Source organism: Siphateles boraxobius, unplaced genomic scaffold, assembly GCF_051911475.1.
Source record: "Siphateles boraxobius isolate OS27281-9 unplaced genomic scaffold, OSU_SipBor_1 49, whole genome shotgun sequence".
In the NCBI taxonomy this organism is placed as follows: domain Eukaryota; kingdom Metazoa; phylum Chordata; class Actinopteri; order Cypriniformes; family Leuciscidae; genus Siphateles; species Siphateles boraxobius.
In genome coordinates, this window is record NW_027509130.1 from 1,633,686 (window position 1) to 1,649,638 (window position 15,953).

The window sequence follows — 15,953 nt, forward strand, 5'->3', positions numbered from 1 at the left end:
GCACTCACTGGGTTGATGATCAGGAATGCTCAAGCACAGCCACTGAATGAAACTTTTGACAAGATTATCTTGTTTAAACACCCTAGATTATATTATCATTTACTACATAGCAATTATTTCGCTAATACACATCTAAATATACCGCTTTGTGGAAATTAATTATTTATTATCTGCACTCGCGATCGCGGTTGAGTAACGTATAGCCTAATGTTATAGTTATGTGTAAATGCATAGATAAACAGCACTTTGTCATAAAGCATTTCATGATCTAGACCGACAAAAATATTAAAAATAATTAATAACATACTAGTTGGAAAATGCAATGATGTATATGCTGTTTTGTTTGTAACTTTCCTGATGTTATAGGCTATTCCAGCTAATATTATGCAGTGAATTAATATTACCCAGTGAATTATTCCTCACTCTTAGTTTAAACCTATTAAACGGCACATAAACCTTCTAAAACTGTTTAAAATGAATTACATTTCTGCAAAGGTGATATGACTCCCCTGTCAATTATTTTTTCCAAATGAAAACATTAGACTTTTAACATTTATTTTGCCTATTGTTAACATTGTTGCTGCTGATGCTTATAAATGATATGTATAATTTAGATATAAATTATATAATGTAATAAATGTTTTTATTGTAATTTGATTAGTTTACCATTTATGAAAACAAATAAACATACCCAAATATGTTAGAATAGTTTTTGTGCTTTATTTTTTACCTCATCAAAGCTTTTATTTTTAAACAAAGACACTTAGTAACAGTGCACTTTATTTTTTATACTCAGACCCCTCTATTTATTTGTGTATAAATATCAAGGTTTTTTTTTGTATGCAAGGAGGGAGTGATTGTTATAAATAAAATGGTTTTTTCAGTTCATTTGTGTTGTAATAATTGTGCCAAAAACAGAAGTATAACAGTAAATAAATATCGGTTCTACATATCGGTTATCGGGCACATACACATGCAAATAATCTGTATCGGTATCGGTTATAAAAAATCAATATCGGTCGATCACTACTCTGGATCCCAGGTTTCGAAAACTGAAGTTCTTGCCTGCTGACCAAGTATTCAAGGTCCGAAGCACTGTAAAAACCATGGCACTTGCTGTTGCAGCCAAAAAGCAAGCAAGGCAGCCCACTGCAAGTGAAAATAGAGCATCCAGCACTGCACACAACTCGCATGTCAAGAGAGTCACATCGTTCCTCGACATACTAGGATCAGACATACTGAGATCAGACATACTGGGATCAGACTCCAGCACCAGTGATGAAGAAGAAGAGGAAGAGCAGCATCTAAACCAAGCTGTGCAGAGGCAGGTAAGAAAGGTGGTTTTTTTTTGTCCTCTCTAACTGCTGTGTATTCCGGCTACATCCACGCCATCAGAGCGTCTATTTTCAGCAGCAGGAAACATCGCTTCAAAGCGCAGGACAAGCCTCAGTTCTGCGCATGTTGACATGCTTACCTTTCTTCATTGCAATCACATGCTCCTTTAAAGCCTTCCACAAACACACGTCGAGAGAGAGACTATGCATGCATGGACTCTTGTTCCAGGTTCCTGTCCACACGTTTTTGCCTTCTAATTGCCACAAAGCATCCCAAGAAGAAGACAGTAAAGGTTTATGTTATGCCTGAGCTGTAAATTGTGAAACTTTTAGTTCTGAAAGTTAAGTTGCACTACTTAAAGTCAGTGTTTTTGTATTATTATTTATTTTAATATATGCCTTAGTTTTCATACTTTCAAAAATAAAGTAAATTGAAAGTAATTTATTTTTATTTGTTTTTTGCATCGAAGACAGGGGTCTCCAACCTTTTTTCATTTGAGAGCTACTTTTTAAAAAGAGATAGTGGTCGAGAGCTACTCATGTAATACAATACTTTAATCTCTTAAATAATGTCTCATAACTCTCATATTAACAACCATCTAAACTGTTTTAGACCTAAAAGAGTTTTTGTAGGCCCATATATGTCACCCTTAAATGTCAGAGAAAAGAACAGAATCAGAGATACATTTTTTTAAAGAAAATTGTACTTTGCATATTATACTGTAAAAACAAAACAGAATTATAGTTGATTTTATAGAGCATCTTAACTAGAGATGAAATGGCATCTAAAGATTATAGTGACCAAAATGATCACGGTTATCACAGAATCCTGTCCAAAAAGTACTAATACTACACAATTAAATCAATACACCAAGTTTTATGTCGAAAACCAGCAAATGACAAATATAATTAGCATTAATATGCACTTTTTGTTTACATGAACATTAAAATAACAACATTAAAAATGATGGCCAGATTTTAAAGGAGTACTGGACAAGTTATCTACTACTAGTATGTACAAGTTCAAATAAAGTTTTGACAAAAAAGATTTATAAAAAGAAACCTTGCATATTTCAGCCTTTTAATCATTTTTATAAAAAGAATGAGTCAAAAAAGATAAATTACTGATGCACATTTTACAATGCACATTAGCTTATCTTTTATTATTAATAGTAAAATTCGGTCCGATTTTCCCGTGGCGTCTGTCGTTGCTATGCAACCATGCACTGCGCTCTCCACAATGACAAAGAAGTTTTAGTAGCTAATGCATTTTTTCATCTCACTGCGCCTGGTAAAAATGAGCGCGTTGCTTCAATTATGAGCTTCATACATTTGAAATAACGAACTTGAGCGCGCAAAAGACGCGATATGTGAACGGCCCCTTGGCGAGCTACCTCCAATCAGGCCACGAGCTACTGGTAGCTCGCGAGCGACGTGTTGGAGACCCCTGATCTAAGAAAATGCTTTCTTTAACCCTCCGGGGTCGGCGGTCTCGCGGGCGATACCAGCTCACTTTTTTTTTTCTTATCAGTGCAAAAGAGACTCAAAATACTCTGTTGATTTTGATCTTTACATATAAGTGTTATACATAATTAAAAACTGTCAAATGTCTTCTTTTATTTGTGTACACTCATGATAAAAACAAAATGTTGTGTTTTTCGTAAAATAAAGAAAATAAACATGATGCGCGTTCTGCCGTCTCTCCCAATGTGAAGTTCATTCTGAAACGCGACAGAAAATGATCTGCAACTCAGCTTATGTTTGTCAGACAGACTTGAAATGTATGTCTTTACAAAGCTTGGAATCTACATTTTTAAATGATGTAAATTATATCAAAAGCAAATATTCTCTGTTTAAGTAATCAGTATGAAAGACACGACATGTATAGTTTCTCACACGCGTCCTAATTAACTCTAATGTGACCACACCCACGCACGCAAGAGCGATTGACATGCAAATGATCCACGTGAAGGAGCAGACCTGAAAACGCCCTCGTCACCTCAAAACAAAGAATCAGCGACTTCAGTATCCTACTCCTCTGCTTTACATCGAGTTTGGAATCTGTGTTTGTGCTGTGTTGTGCTGAGCACCTTTGATTTACCTCAGAGGAAATAGAAGAATTATTTTTCGCGATTTGAAGATGAGAAAGATTTTGAAGGTAAGATATCCACTCATAATGTTATTGTTATATACATTTTACATTGCGCAACTAGTCAAACTGGTGCCAGACTAAAACGTACATTGTGAAATGAGATTGGAGTAAAAACATGAAGCCTAATTCTAAATTTATATACATGTACACGACACGAGGATAATTAAACAAAGCATGATATACAAGTATCTTGTATGAGTGTTTACTCTAATATGGTGAATATTATCATGTTTAGAAAAGTGTTTACTGTTAAATACTGTGTTTGTGGATATCTGCTCAAACGTAGATATGTATATGTGGTAACAATAATGTTTCATAGTTTGCAGCGGCTCGATCACTTCAGTAAATGTTCTCTACACGTGCTGTGAGTTTCAGTCAGTCGCGCTGTGCGTTTGTAAAGCAAAACACGCCAAACAATAGGCAATCTCATTTCATAACGTCATAACAAATGGAAACATTTGAAGTAACATATGATCCATATATTTTTCTCTACTGTAGTGTTTGTGAAGTGTTCATTTTTAACGATTTATAGGCCGCCTGGTATAGGCTATTGTTATTGCTATTTTATGCAGCCCTACACATAAAATGAACACCAGGTTGGTTGTGCCTTATAGGCATACGTGTAGCCTACAGTACACGTATATGCCTACAATGCACAACCAACCTGGTGTTCATTTTATATAATGTATGTGTGTGTGTGTATTTTGTACATTTTAAATCGCAATTTTAACCAGAAAAATCTAAAATGTATTCCCAAAATCGTGCAGCCTATAGTTTATCTTGATATCAGCATGTTCACAGTTGTTTCTTTTTTTTTTAACAGGGACCATATGCCACTGGATGAGTCCTGCTGGCTTCAACATTCACATGAGTCTGTACATGAACATGGTAAAATGAAAAATCAAACACCTTGGAAATGACAGGTATGTAGGCTACTGTTTCAGGAATGGCACAAAGTTATGTGACTGTTCAAGTCTCTGTCTTTAGGTTAATGTGTTCAATAATGTGCTTTTTTGTCCTTTGCTATGTATCTTTGGATTATGTTGTGTTGTAAATAAATCCAAACAATCAAAAATCCATTCTTTTTTAAATCTCCTCGTTCTTTGTGCAAGGCTCCTCATGATGATAGGGCCTGATAGCACCTAATAGGGCCATTAGTAGGGATGGGAATCGAAAACCGGTTCCACTCGAGAACCGGTTCTAAATTTTACGATCCATCGATATTGTATGCCCTCGACGTTAACGAGTCCTCTTATCGATGCTCCTGCTCTGAGTCAGCCATAGTATGTACAGACCGTGAACTCACAACTGTCCCTTTTGTCCTTTATCAAGCACCATAGCACCGCGTCCAAAGATAATCTTTGTCCTGCAAAGTCTTATTTGATCAGTGAGTAAAATTGTCTCTCTCTGGTAATGTAGATGAACCGCTGCGCTTGTGACAGGGCGCATGTTAAACTGATCGAGCAGAGAGAGAGAGAGAGAGCGAGCCCCGGTCGCGCGCACGCACTCTCTCTCTTCGGAGCAAGGCGAAAGTAGGCTTCACCGTCTCAAAACTAAGCGCTGTCTTCCTCTCTCCCTCGCACATATTAATCAAAATAAACGACACGATGGTAAGGTAGGGAGACTAAAGTTTTATGTGGAGCATTCGGAGATTTGTTTTTCCTGAATTGCCGCTGGCTGTGAATTGTGCTAAAATACGTTGTCTTATCTTCTCTGAAAAGTCTTCCGCACATTCAGCTGACATAATCACACTTCAAATAAACGAAAAAAAACGATCCAGTGATGAAATGTTTTCTGTGATGACACACATCTTGTGGGATGTCCCAACTGGCGGGATAATCACACAACGCGCACACGTCCGATAATGACACGTCCAATTCGCGAACTAATGACTCATTTGAACCGATTCGTTTTAATGAATGGTTAAAACAACTGATCTTTCCAACACTGAACTCACGGGACGTTTAATCGGTGTATAACTAATCGGTAACACTTTACAATAAGGTTCCATTTATTACAGAAATTACATAAAAAGTACAGTTTGCTTAGTCAAGTGTAAGCATTAAAACGACTTGTTTTTCCCCCCGAAAACGACTACTTTTTCCCACACAGTGCTATCAGGAATCGATAAGAGAATCGTTAAAGAATCGGATCGATAAGCAGAATCGTTAGTGGCATTGATATTGATAAAATCTTATCAATTCCCATCCCTAGCCATTAGGGGAGGGTCTTTGTCTTTCTCAGGTGTAAAATGCATTCATATTAATGAGAGATCACACCCCTTCGCATAAAGCTTTCTTATACAAAACACGTCATACAAATTTTAAATGACTTTATTGTCTTATCTGAATGAGTAGTCAGGATGATTTTCACTAGCCTGGTAATACCAGACTCTGCTACTTCACTTTGCTTCGTACACAGAGTCTGGGATAGCATAATAGAGAAGTGTTTTCTCTCTCGCTAGGGGGCGCGTACTGAAGTTTAAAATCATTGGTTACCCGTAAGCCAATCAGATAAGTTTGTTTATGACGTATGTTATACGCCGACACAGCCGCATCGAACCACAGACATCATGCATCGAACTCAAATCTATGATCGAACTTCCACTGTAAACACTTGATAATGCGAGCGAAATACCCGAGTGAACATGGCTGTAAACGACTTTTTTGATCTATGAGTGATGTAATAGAATGACTGCTGTGCTTGACAGGGCACAAACGAGCAGAGAGAGAGAGAGGAGAGATAGAGAGAGAGAGAGAGAGAGAGAGAGAGAGAGAGAGAGAGAGCAGTTCGACGATTTAGGCAAATAAAAGCCCGGGCTATTATTTGAAGTTTTACGGTATTTAAGACCTGGAAAAGAAAAGAGACACTGACCTGTCAAAAGGCTCCCCAGTTTCTCGCTGACGATCGGTAATAGTTGATAAATTAAACTTTTCCCAAAGGGAGTAGGGCCACAACATCACCTCCATTCAAAATGTTTAATACACACTCTTCGTGTTCGGGCTTCAGTTTGCTAATGCCGGGAATATTCTCCACAACAGAGCCAATTGCATCCGCGTCTCCATATCAGCGGTCGTTTTCGATTTCCCTGACCTAATCTTAAACACGGCGCTTACCGACTACGTCACGGCTTTCAGCCCGCCCTCTGTTCGTTGATTGGCCAGGCTGTTTTCAGGCCGGTGGAAAACAGAAAGATAGGCTGCTATCTCAGACTGACTACAGGAGCGAAATGAAATTAGCGGAAGTAGGAAGTCTGACGTAGTCAGGCTAGATTTTCACATAGTTTTGGAGCAAATATTGTAGGCTATGTGATATTATTTCTTCACAAGACTTTTTGAAAATTGTAAGTATGGGTTTTATGACCTTATTTCAGTGACATTGTTTTTTTTGCTTTTTCAGAAACCACGTATAAACGTCACTATCTCAAAACTACAAACTTTTACATACATGCTGCCGACATATTATTGTAGCAGAGTTTGTGCTGAATACAGTGTAATAAGACTTTAGCCATGAAAATGTCACAAGTAACAGAAATAAGCACAAATGTCAGAGCATGTCAGAACACCTCCAGGACCCAGAAAACACTTCGGACCCCAGAGGGTTAAAGCACAGAATGTATGGCACTTAAATGCACTTAATTCTTCTCAGTGAACTTTGTCATTGTTTATAGTACAAGTACAGACATAAACAATGTTTAATAACTAAGGGCCCTATTTTAACAATCTGAAATGCAAGTATCAAGCGCAAAACGCAAGTAACTTTGTGGGCGGGTCTCGGACGCAAATCTAAAATGGGTTGGTCTGAAGTAGCTTCATTATTCATTGGTGTGGTTTGGGCATAACGTGAAATAAACTAATCAGAGCGTCATCTCACATTCCCTTTAAGAGCAGGCGCGCTTGTTCTATAGCAGATTCCTATCATAACGGCGGATTAGGCGCGCGCCAGGAGCGGTTCACAGCCGAGGAGACCGACGTTCTCGTCAGGGCCGTAAAACACAGAGAAGTGACATTGGGGATGGAGAAACACACCCGAATTAACTTCGGTTAAACAGGCGTATGATAATTTGGGTAAATGTGTAAGCTAGATGTATGCCTTTATAATAATTTTTATCTACCTATCATAATAATGTATGATTTGCAAAAATGAAAACTGCTGCTTCTGTGTAGATGAGATAAGCAAAGTGTATGCGTAGACATTATAAACTGAAAAGCGGGCCTGTCCCCATTCGCGCCGCAGGAATTTTTTACGCGCGCAACGCGTCTTTGCATTGAAATCACTCGCGCCAGATGCTCTATTCGCGTCTGGTGTGAACGCAGCATCAAACCAAGGCATGGATATGTTCCAAAAGTGCTCTCGACGCCGTTCAGAGCACAGGTTATTTCGCTGGTTGCTCCCTCCTCGCCAGATGACAAAGGTTTTACAAGTTGTTTCTTATTGTTTATTTGCTATTCTGCACCGGGTTAGCCCATCAGTGGGAGCATGGTAACATGTTTAAGTACCTGCAGCATCATACACTCATGTGTAAATGTGTTTTCATGAGGTTTTCAAAAATAAAGCTCTCTTGAGGAAAGTGTACCCCTGTGAAAATATATTCATAATTTATAATATTTATCTTCAAGTTCATAGATTTGATATTTATATTGTAGTTGAAAAATGAGAGTAAAATCATGGGCTAATTTTCAGTTTTGGGTGAACTATCCCTTTAAGGTATGTGTCCTTCAAGTTCCAAGTTCTCAATGAAATGAGATACTGATTATACAGTATTACCACCAGTTGAGTTCATTTTTACATGAATATGATATGCATTGTGGAATAAAATGGTTATTCTTCTCAGCATCTGCTTCTGTGATTTGCTCAGGAATTTAATGATACAGAATAATATTCAAAACATTGCAATATGGGAACAATGACAATATTTTCTCCATTTTTGTCAAAATGTCATTCAGAGTAACAAACCATGGTCAATCGGTGTAACAGATATATTTATGTAAAAATTAAACAATATACTTATTCTGAGCTGTACTTTTTAAAATATGTAAAAAAAAAAATATGTGCTCCTACTAAATTTTATTATATTTTAATTGATTTTCAATTCCTTACAAAAACTTCTTGCTGACAAATGAGTAACACCTAATGGTTTGAAGGATATTGGTGAAGGATAAAGATTTAAAATGACATATAATTAGTATTCTGGGGCTGCACTGTGATCTTTAAATAGAGTCCTATAATATGTTATCAAATTATAGTTTTTCTAAAAATGTCTGATAAGATTTTTTTGCATGAAAATATTGTTACACTGAATGACATTTTAGTGGTGTCGTCTGTAAAATCACAGTAAAAATGTATGGTAGTGATTTTTTCTTCCTCAGAAAAATATAAATTTAAACAGGACATATTCTAATGTATGTGGAAAAAGACTCAACTTAAAGAAGTTTTACACTTATTTTTTTTTATGCTTGAAACCCCCTTTTCGTCTTTGACCCAAACTAAAATGCCATTTTCAGTTTAGTGTTACATTTGTGGCTGTGGCGAAATATATATTACTGTCAAATGTATGCCAGATAATACAAATACTCTAGTTCACTGTTCATGTTTTATTGAGGGATACGTCTGAAACATGGCATAAAATAATTATCATTTCACTCAGGACTAGTAGTAGCTATACAGCTGTACATCAGACACACACACACACACACATGTTGAGAAGAGGAAGAGTTGCTGCATCTGAGTCATAACGTGGATCTAACCGAGTTCACAAAAAAAGTTTGTCCTGAAAGATGGAGCAGTTTCCACTTTAAAAGCAGAAGCTGTTTTTTGTGGATCACAACATGCAAGTGCGTTTTATGCTTTACCTTTGTTGATGCGTTTTACATCATTAGTTTCTATCGTTTTATTAGTTGTAGCAACGGAGTTTCACACACATACAAACTTCATTTTAATCCCACCAGCGGTCGTTGAATTATGGTGTTTGTAATGTTACGTTAAACATGGTTTTATGTAAACATTATTTTACTGTGGTATATATGGTTAGTCTCGTAATGCGCTCATTGTTCTGACGACAGATTTGGCTTCATTAGTTTTGTAGAGTGTGTGTGTTTGAGGGCTGATCAAATAATCCCTTCGAGGATTGTAATATTATGAGGTAGAACGAATGTATGAAATGCATGGATATTTATGCGTTTTAACATTTAAACAGCAGTAGCATTTACAAATAACCGCGTATAGAAAAATACATCTACACAAAAAAACATACCTTTCTGAAACGTCCTGTAACAGCCGTTCGTGCACAAGTTCTGCTCGATTCCTCTCCACTAATATTCTCTAAGTCTGATTCAAGCTGAAATTGATAAGGCAATATTGACGCATGTGTTTACAATACATACGTCTGAGCACTTGCAACTGGTAACGGTGTGGTGAAGAGATGAGTCCCACCGAAGAGATGGGTCCCACCTTAGGACCCAAGCAATATGATTGGTTCAAAGCACGTTTTATGGGTAATCGCTTTAGTGCCTGGTTACAAATCAGACAAAATCACTTTATTATAGAAGTCGGTTGAATTACGTTATAACGAGTCATTAATGTTTTTTTTAACTTATATGTTTCATATACTAGTATAAAACCGAAGCTATTGATTATAAATTTAAACATTTCTCGTTCTTAGTGTTTTTTAGTTAGCTTACATAGTAGCATAGCATACAGCTATCGTGCTAGCTGAGGTTTACCTGACCTTATACTGCCTTACCGTATTCACAGCGATTCGAAATGCAATTAGAATTATGTCACTATTTTTATCGTAATAATCAGCGCAATATGTTGTACAAATTTTGTTATTAAAAGAACCATGTAAGTTAATAATGTTAAGTTGTGTTTATTACTATTTTTCTTATTGACTGTTTATCCATTTAAATAAATTACAGAATGTTAGCTATGTATTGCGTGTAGGCTACTTATAAATATTAATTGGTTGTCTAGCCTTGATTACAGAGCAGTGTAATAAAACTACGAAATCAAAAATCTTAATGTAATCATTATCAAACCCCTTAATTCATATAATAATCTTGTATTTTTTTATCCTGATTAATGAAAGAAATTGCATTTTCAGGTTTTGCGACATTAATTTATTTGTTATTAAGCAATAAGGCATATTTTTTTTTAATTACATGCATGTCATTTTGTGTACTAATTCATATGATTTATGTCATAGTTATTTCTTAAAACAGAACATCATGCAATACAATAACATTCAATGCAATAAAATTAGTGAACCAAAACTTACAGGCTATAAAAAATAAAATTGATTAAATTACACAATACAATACAAAATGAACAACTGAATTATGAGATGTAATGGATTTGATTTTTATTAACACAAAACTACAAGCAAAATGCACATCATTTTTGGACATTTATAGATTTTTTTTAAAAATACACAACAATACAAAGCAGCTTTAAACAGACATACTGTAGTGTGTCTTTAATTTCCTAAATATTTTGTTATAGTTCTCTGGCTATACAGTGTGAAGATTAAAAAAATAATAATGTTGAGTTATCTGTGCTAAAAATGTTTAATGAACCGTAGGTTAAAGTTTTTTTTTAGGTCCATCCTGGATTAACTAATGAGACCCAAATAGATGCAGTGTCTTTTGCTGTATGTAAAGTACAATCTGTAGTTTGAAGTAATTCATATTGTATGTGCAGTCAATTTTTTGTGGAACCATCCTGAGGCCTTGATGATGCAGTCAGGTGAGATGTGCCGAGGCACCTGAGACCATGAGATGACACCATGAGACGAGGATGCTGTGGTACTGAAAAAGAGCAGCTTTTTTTTTTTGCAAAACACAAACATCCTGTAACACGTGCGTTTGTACACGCGCATAATCTGTTGTGCTATGTAACATCACTCACTGTTTTTACTTAGATGGGCAAACTGGAAGGCACAACGCAGCAGGCGTAGATAGCTCGCTGAACCTTGTTGTCATTTCCCCTTGGCATGATTGGGTCGTGACTTGGTGGACGAGGAGGCTGGACTGGCTGAGGAACTCTGAAAAACACACAAACATCCTGTAATTTATATTTATCATTTAATAATTTCACATTTAATCTCCAGATTAATGTAGAAACAACATAACATGACTAAATAAAGACAGTATATTTTAAGTACTTGTTTAATGACATCTTTTTATGAATGAAGGCCAGTATCACTGATAGTAATACAGCTAGGGATGTCTTGATAAATATGACCCCCCAACTATAACTCTACCTGTCTAACATGTAGGAAATATACAGAAATTGTATAAAGCGATCAAACACTGCACTGCATAATTTATAAATGAAATATAAATGACTCCTTATTAAAGCTACAAAAGTTATTTAGTTAAGAGCAGTGAGTAATTTTATCTGTTCCCTTTGTTCTTTGTTTGACCCTGAGTGACAGAACGCTTAATTGGGTGCTGTGCCTTTAAGACCTGCCGTTGCCGACTGCCAATTACTGCTGCGCAGTGCGCACCATGGTGATGCGCATCTGTCTCTGCGTGTCAGGACCTCTATAATGGTCAGGACAGGACATTGACAGACAGCGCGTTCTCTTCTGTTTTGTCGCACTTGAATGGTATAAAACGATTTGCAGGAATAAGAACATGATCAATGTAACACTAGCTAAAGGATGACAGAAAAAAAAAATATTTTAATGCGTTAAACTGGACAAAAAGTAATCGCATGCGTTAACTTTGACAGCACTAGTTATTAATATAATTAATTAACGTTAAGTTATTAAGGTGTTTCATGCAACTGTGCCCAGGTGCTCAAACTCCCAATTTGTGCAAGGTGCCTTAAGGAGGCCTTACATTTTTAATTCTTCATTCAGTCACAACGGCAGAGATTTCAAAGACATTCGTCCAAAATGTATTATAACATTGCAAATAGTTTATTCGAAGAAAAAAAATATGAGCTCATGCAAGAATTATGAACTTTGTCTTAAGCATCTATAACGGTAAAAATGATTACAGGCCGATCATTTCGTTTATTGAAATGTAATTACAATTAAACATTATTAAAATACACCGTGTGATGTATACTTACTGAGATGTTGGATGAAGAGAAAGAACAATAATTAATGTTAATTTAAATTCATAATTAAATTGTATTTTTGAATTAAGTAAGGTAAATGTATTGGTCGCAGTGATGATATTGTCCAGAGAGATGCACAGATGTCCAGAGATAAAATTTTCGCAGAGATACTTTGCAATATTTCGTAGAATTTATGACGAAAGGGATCTGTGAAACATGACAAGCGTATATATAGCCCCGCATTAAAAAAAAAATGATGAGAGACGTTCTCATTGGCCATTTTCAAGTGTCTTTAAAAATGACAATGTTTTATTGATTGTAATATACGTCGTAATATAAATAATAAAAATTGTTTCTAAAAACCTGTGACATAAACTCATTAAGAAATGCACAAAACCTTGGTTTCACCTTGTGTATAAAATTTATCCAATGTAAATCATTTCTAAGCGTGAAGAGATGAGTCCCACCAAGACAGGACCTGAAAGGATGGCCGCCACGATCCCCGGTCGCAAAAATCAACTGAGACAGAGTTGTCACGAATCAATCAAAGCATCAGTTTAAAGAGTGCAGAAATAATCGAGTGATTTTTTTTACATGTATGTCGTAAATATGATGGTGTGTACGCTTTAAAAAAAACGCTTAAAAAGAAATTCGCGCACAGGCAGTGCAATGTCTACGTCTCGGGTGGGGGATGGGAGAGTAAAAATATGTGCTTGAATTCGGAAAAACAGCAACATCCAGATGCAGTGGAAATGGCCCTTATATATATCTTATATATGCATGTAGCAAACAGTTTGAAATATCATTAAATATTGGAAGTTGATTACAAAATTGTGTGGATTCATTATACTTTAGTTACATTTATTTTAAAGGGTTAGTTCACCCAAAAATGAAAATTAAGTCATAAATTACTCACCCCCATGCTGTACCAACCCCGTAAGACCTTCGTTCATCTTCGGAACACAAATGAAGATATTTTTGATTAAATCTGAGAGGTGGATCACTGCTACATAGGCTGCCAGAGGGAATGAAACTTGACGGCCCAGAAAGTCATTAAAGAACATGTTTAAATAATCCATGTGCCTACAGTGGCTCAACTATAAGTTTATCAAGCGACGAGACTACTTTTTTCCCGAAAAAAAAAAACATAATAACGACTTTATTCGACTATTCCTTTTCATTCCTTGTGGGCCTGAGACGAGAGTTCAAGAGATTTCCACGACGCATGCGCGAGAACTGAACAAGAAGTATTAGAAGAAGAACGTTCTCTCCTCAGTTCTCGCGCATGCGTCGTGGAAATCTCTTGAACTCTCGTCTCAGGCCCACAAGGAAGAAAAGGAATAGTCGAATAAAGTCGTTATTATGTTTTTTTTTTCGGGAAAAAAGTATTCTCGTCGCTTGATAAACTTATAGTTGAGCCACTGTAGGCACATGGAATATTTAAACATTTTCTTTAATGACTTTCTGGGCCGTCAAGTTTCATTCCCTCTGGCAGCCTATGTAGCAGTGATCCACCTCTCAGATTTAATCAAAAATATCTTCATTTGTGTTCCGAAGATGAACGAAGGTCTTACGGGGTTGGTACAGCATGGGGGTGAGTAATTAATGACTTAATTTTCATTTTTGGGTGAACTAACCCTTTAATTCCAATACTTCAAATGGTGGAGAATGGAATAAAGATGTGATTAAAATTATACCTAATCATACACTGTAAATGTTAGAAGCACTTTACCCCTGCTGATGGTACTCCTTTGCAGAGATTCCAACCCTAACCTAAGCCTTTGGTGCACTCTACAATGAACTACAAATAACAGCGCCATGTTTTCCCATTCCATTCATAGAATGACAGAGATTTATGGGTAATGTAGTTGAAAGCATTTAGTAATGAAACAGTCATTTTTAAATAAATAATATCTTTAATGGACAGGTTGATATCTAAATATGTTTATTGTGCAAACCATTATGACATATATGAAGGGCAGCCTGAGATGTTTTTTTTTTTTTGTGTGAGAACTTTTAAAAAAAACTTTATGCCACCTTTCCATAAATGTCTGAAAACTGTGTCCAACATTATTTAGTAAACATAGCAAGAGCAGGTGTCCTGCCAATTTTATCTTATTCATACTTTGAGTTACAGCCATTTGAAATGTGCATTTGTGTGCTCTTCCAGGGCTGTTACTGGACCCCTGTGGAAGGGCAGTACAATCTAATTGTCTTCATCATGGACAACAAATTTTGTTAATTTTTTGCCAAAATTTCATCTTTACCCCCCTTCTTTTTGTGCCTTACATTTCTGACATCAGTAATGTGCATGCTTCCATTTTTAATAGATGTAGGATTTTTTGTTTGTTTGTTTATTATGAAATAAACTCGTATGAGCCTAGTAAAATGTTGTATTCACTGTACAGGACACCACGTTCACACCATATTCACCATACTTTATTGCACAACACTTTATTGGAGGATACAGCATTAAGTTGATAAAATAGCATATATTAAAAAAACAAAAAAAAAACAAAATGGATCATCAAAATACATTTAGGCCTACATCCATTCACCGCTGCTGAAACCACACAAATGAGCGCCACAGAATCCCATACAGTCAACTATGATACAGAAAACAGATTTGATTTTGCGTTTGTAAAATAATGATTATATTATTAATGATTATTATAATTGTCTTGCTCTTCCCTGTACATGTCTATATCATGTTCTTATTCGTCTAAACAGTTTGTTCAGTTGTACCCTAACTGATGAAAAGAAGATGTGATCACCGATGTGGTGTTGCTTTTTCTCAACAAACAGAAAAAGAAGTTGTGACAGCCCATTGCCAGATGTTCTTCAGTCCTAAAAGTAAAAAAAACAACAACAAAAAAACCACAAACAATTCAATTTAAGTTGTTTTAAATTGAAGTCGGGTCAGCTTATGTTCTGCATGATTTAAAGCAGTGGTGGGCTACTCTGCCATCCTCAGCATCCACTCTCCTGCAGATTTAGCTCCACCTCAAACCCACCGGCCTATAATTGTCTATAAGTAAACCTGAAGACTTTGGTTAAAAAAAATGTAGGTGTACTTGATTAAGGTTGGAGGTAAACTCCACCTCAAAAGGAGACCTAAAAAAGGGACCGAGTTGCCCGTTCCTGATTTAAAGTTACAGAGCAGCAAAGTTCATTATATTATATACACATTGAAGTATTATATATTTAATATTGCAGTACATCATATTAGCTAAGTACAGAACAAAAACTTTGTTTACCTACATTATCAACAGCAACCTGTTTTTAAAAGCTCTTAGAAAGGCATGGTCTCGTTTCAGCCTTTGCCAGTAATGCTTGATTTCTTTCAAGACAACATACTCTGAAATTCTTCCCATTCCATACATGAAAAAATACATGACGTG

At 36.1% G+C, this 15,953-nt stretch overlaps 1 protein-coding gene across 11 annotated transcripts in view; it reads right to left on the minus strand.

The window, feature by feature from the left end:
• The window catches only part of LOC143711087 (uncharacterized), a 307,737-nt gene that overhangs the window by 32,958 nt on the left and 258,826 nt on the right, over window positions 1-15,953 (minus strand). Inside the window, exon 1 of one of the 11 annotated variants that reach the window (XM_077202403.1) lies at window positions 9,740-9,946. The exons of the other annotated variants lie outside the window; for them this stretch is intronic. The gene's annotated coding sequence lies outside the window, so the exon portion shown is untranslated. Of the gene's footprint in view, window positions 1-9,739; window positions 9,947-15,953 lie in introns of those variants that run through there. 11 annotated transcript variants of the gene reach the window in all.